The sequence below is a fragment of the Piliocolobus tephrosceles genome, chromosome 11 (genome assembly GCF_002776525.5).
Source record: "Piliocolobus tephrosceles isolate RC106 chromosome 11, ASM277652v3, whole genome shotgun sequence".
Classification (NCBI taxonomy): domain Eukaryota; kingdom Metazoa; phylum Chordata; class Mammalia; order Primates; family Cercopithecidae; genus Piliocolobus; species Piliocolobus tephrosceles.
Window position 1 is genome coordinate 120,741,523 of NC_045444.1, and position 5,059 is coordinate 120,746,581.

Genomic DNA, 5,059 nt, shown 5'->3' on the forward strand with positions numbered 1-5,059 from the left:
CAAGACTAGCCTGGTCAACATGGCGAAACTCAATCTCTACAAAAAATACAAAAATTAGCTGGGTGTGGTGGCACATGCCTGTAATCCCAGCTACTCAGGAGGCTGAGGCAGGAGAATCACTGGGACCTGGGAGGTGGAGGCTGCAGTGAGCTGAGTTCATGCCATTGCATGGCAGCCTGGGCAATAGAGTGAGACTCCATCTCAAAAAAAAAAAAATATATACATGTAGCATAGTAACCTTATTATGAAAACCACAGTCTTGGTCATAATCATGCATGAATGTTAGAAAAATATTCAGTAAAATCCCACATTCATTTTTTTTTCACTCTGACCATCAAAATTTTCTTGTAAGTTTTCATCACTATAAGCATACTTTAAAAATTAAAGTTATTAATGATCTGTATTAAAGATGCAAATAATTATTGCTTGCATATATGTTGTAGGGGCCACAGTGAAACCTTTGGCCCTCTGAAGTTTCACTGAAAAATCAACTCATAAAAGGCAGATTAAGGCCTGACACAGTGGCTCACACCTATGATTCTAGCACTTTGGGAGGCTGAAGTGGACAGATCACTTGAGGTCAGGAATTCGAGACCAGCTTGGCCAACATGGTGGAACCCTGTCTCTACTAAAAATACAAAAATTAACTGGACGTGGTGGTGCGTGCCTGTAATCTCAGGAGGCTGAGGCACGAGAATCACTTGAACCAGGGAGACAGATTCAGAGGTTGCAGTGAGCCGTGATCAGGCCAGCGCACTCCAGCCTGGGCAAGAGTAAAACTCTGTCTAAAAAAAAAAAAAAGGCACATTAACAGGAGAAAAGGCATACAAAGTTATTAAACGTGTGTATACACAGGGGCCCTCAGAATGAAGACCCCAACCCCCACCAAGGTACAGAAGCTTAAATATACCATCTTGAGGTTACAGAATGAATGGAGGCTCAGAGCATGGCCAAAAAACAGTTATGGTAGTCAATCACCTTCTATTGGCAAGACGGATGATGGGAGGAGGAGAAGAGGAGGGCTGGCTAATAAAGGTGGTCTTGTTCTGTAGATGAAACCTCACAGGTAGCAGCTCTCAGAGAGAATAGATGACGAATGTTTCTTTCAGATCTTTCAAGGTGTCAGAATCTCCTAAGTTAATGTTTCCTAGGTGAGGACTAGGGCAGGACTGGTTCCATTTCTGCAGATTTCTAAAGATCTCCAGATGCAAATTTCCCCCACAAAAGGCAGCTTTGTAGGGCCACTTCAGTCCACCAGCGCTGTGGCAGCCATCCCGAAATACATCAGAGAAATATATTTGGGGGTAAAATATTCTGATTTCCTTTAATGTGTAATAATATACCCAGAAAACTTCAGCGAATCAACTGAAAGTCTGATAGAATTAATAAGAGGCAATCAATACAATACAAACGTGGGAAACAGAACAGCTTTACATCAGATCAGCACAGAACAGATGTGGGAAAGGAATACTCTTCTCAATAGCACCAATGTACAGAAGCTTAGAATAACATTAGTAAGATGCACATTGGAAAAAAGAAAAACTAGGAATTGTAATGAGACATAAAGAATAAAACTTGAATAAGTGGAGTAATGCATCACATTCCTGACAATGCAACAAAATAAATTTTTCTCAAGTTACTTTAAAAGTAACAAAATCCAAATCAAATCTCAAACCAACACTTCATCTTGACAAAATCATTCTGTTGTTAGCTTGAAAAATAAATGACTGACCAAGAAACAAGAGGTTCTGGTGAGGCTGTGGAGAGATAGGAACGCTTTTACACTGTTGGTGGGAATGCAAATTAGTTCAACCATGGTGGAAGACAGTGTGGCGATTCCTTAGAGAACTAGAACCAGGAATACCATTTGACCCAGCAATCCAATTACTGGGTACATACTCAAAGTATTATAAATCATTCTACTACAAAGACACATGCACATGTATGTTTATTGCAGGACAATAGCAAAGACATGGAACCAACCCAGATGCCCATCAATGATAGACTGGATGAAGAAAATGTACATATATACCATGGAATACTATGCAGCCATAAAAAAGAATGAGATAGTGTCCTTTGGAGGAACATGGGTGAAGCTGGAAGTCATCATCCTCAGCAAATTAACACAGGAACAGAAAACCAAACACTACATGTTCTTACCCATAAGTGGCAGTTGAACAATGAGAATGCATGGACACCGGGAGGGGAACATCACAAATCGGGGCCTGTTAGTGGGTGGGGGACAAGGGGAGGAAGAATATTAGAACAAATGCCTAATGCATGTGGGGCTTAAAACCTGGATGACAGGTTGATAGGTGCAGCAAACCACAATGGCACATGTATACCTGTGTAACAAACCTGCACATTCTGCACATGTATCCTGGAACTTAAAGTAAAATAAAAAGAAGAAAAAGAAAATAAATGACTGCAAATGGGTTTTGTTTGTTTGTTTCTGAGACAGGGCATCGCTCTTACCCACGCTGGGGTGCAGTGTCTTGAGCATGGCTCACTGCAGCTTTGGCCTCCTAGGCTCAAATAATCCTCTTACCTCAGCCTCCCAAGTAGCTGGAAGCACGGGTGCACACCACCACTCCCACCTAACTTTTAAAAAGGTTTTTCATAGAGACAGGGTCTTCCCATGTTGCCCAGGCTGGTCTTGAACTCTTGGGCTCAAGTGATCCTCCAACCTCAGCCTCCCAAAGTGCTGGGATTATAGGCATGAGCCACCATGCCTGGCAAATAGTTTTTTAAAAACAAAGTAAAAAATGTTACTAAATTTTAAAACTTAATAAAAAGAAAAGAAAGTCATCATGTTTCTCACAAAAGAAAAGTCAAATCAACAGGGCTAAAGACATAAGCCAGACACAGGCCAACCACATGTAAGAACTTACATCATTTTTAAAAAGAGTCATCACACACCAATGAATAAAGAACAGATTATTCTGTAAGTGGGGTGTGATAATTGACTGTTTGAGGGATAAAATTAGCTCTTCTCCCATGACATAGGAAAATTAAATCCCAAATGCATTTTAAAATAAGAAAACCACAGAAAATTAAGAAAAATATTTATAGCTTATATTTAAAAACAATATACTTGATTATGTATCTATGGTAAGTAAAATTCATTAGAAAACAAAAGTGAGGGCATATTGGTAACAAACGTGAAAGACAAAGGGTTAGTTTCCCTAATAAAGAACCAATATAGGCTGGATAAGGAAAGGGCAGTAATATGAACTCAATAGGAAAGGGTGTCCACAGCTATGTTGGGAGCCTTCTAAGAGTCAGCAACTGCTGATGTGGATGTGAACCAGCCAGCTTTGCTGCAGAGAAATCCAGCAATTGGTATCAACAGCATTCGACAAGCTCATAGCTTTTGACTCAGGAATCCTGTTGGGGAAACATACCCTAAAGAAAGCTGAAATGAGGACAGGGATTACGCACCCACCCGTTGATGGCTGTGTTATTTTTATGTGGAACACATGGCAGCCAGACTAAGTGACCTTCAAGGGAATGTTTAAGTCAAGTATGAGACATCCACTAGCGGGAATAGTTTTTTAAAGCCACTTACATTTTCATATAAAAAATTGTTGCCAAAATGTGACAATGCTTATGATACAATTTTAAGTAGCACAGAAGACAACACTGTGTAACGATGGGATTTCACATATGAACAAAGGCACAGGAGGATGTGGAGGTGGGTGATGTGTATGAATGGCTCCTGCCTGAGTGTGCTGGGCCCAGAGACAATGGTGGAAATGCATGCATCTTTTTCTCTTCCTGTGTACTGCTAATTTCACATTTTTTTTCAAAAATAAGTATATACTGCTTTTATCATCATCAATAAAGAATAAAAAAGTAATCAAGTTTGAAAGATTATGGGGACAAGAACTCGAGGCAATTGCTTGAGCAAAGAATGAAGTCACAGCTGGAGTCGATTGCGGGGCATGTGAGTGCACGTGTATGTGCACGTGTGCATCAGAGCACTCAAGATTTTAAGATGATAGAAATTTGAGCACGCTCAGTGGGAGTGAGCAAGATTCCACTGGGTAGGCAGAAGTCGAAAAAGAGTGGTTCACACCTGTAATCCCAGCACTTTGGGAGGCCGAGGCGTGCAGATCACCTGAGGTTGGGAGTTCAAGACCAGCCTGACCAACATGGAGAAACCCTGTCTCTACTAAAAATATAAAATTAGCCGGGCGTGGTGGTGCCCGCCTGTAATCCCAGCTACTCGAGAGGCTGAGGCAGGAGAATCGGTTGAACCCGGGAGGCGGAGGTTGCGGTGAGCTGAGATCATGCCACTGCACTCCAGCCTAGGCAACAAGAGTGACAAGAGTGAAATTCCATCTCAAAAAAAAAAAAAAGTGTGCTAAAGGGAGGGAGAAAGATGACGAAGGCACACCCTATAGGATATGAGAGAGAGAAGCAAGGTTTCCTGTGGAGGTATTGTCAGAGTCATTGGAACCAGAGCAACTCCATCTCGAATAGGGCTGGGTAAAAGGAGGCTGAGACCTACTGGGCTGCATTCCCAGGTGGTTAAATCATTCTAAGTCACAGGGTGAGATAAGAGGTCGGCACAAGATACAGGTCATAAAGACCTTGTGGATAAAACAGTTTGCAGTGAAGAAGCCGGCCAAAACCCACCAAAGCCAAGATTGTGACGAGAGTGACCTCTGCTTGTCCTCACTGCTGCCAGCACCATGACAGTTTACGAATGCCATGGCAACATCAGAAAGTTACCCTAAATGGTCTAAAAAGGGGAGATATGAATGAACCACCCCTTGTTTAGCATATAATCAAGAAATAGTCATAAAAATGGGCAACCAGCAGCCCTCGGGGCTGCTCTGTCTACGGAGTGGCCATTCTTTATTCCGTTCCTTTCCTAATAAACTTGCTTTCACTTTACTCCTCGGATTCCCCCTGAATTATTTATTTCTTGAGATCCAAGACCGGATCTGGACCCCTTTCCAGTAAAAGTATCAGCCATGACCCATGCAGGAGAAAGAGTGCTTCTCCCGCCCCACCCCACCAGAGACTAAAGAAAAAGAGACACCAATTTTCA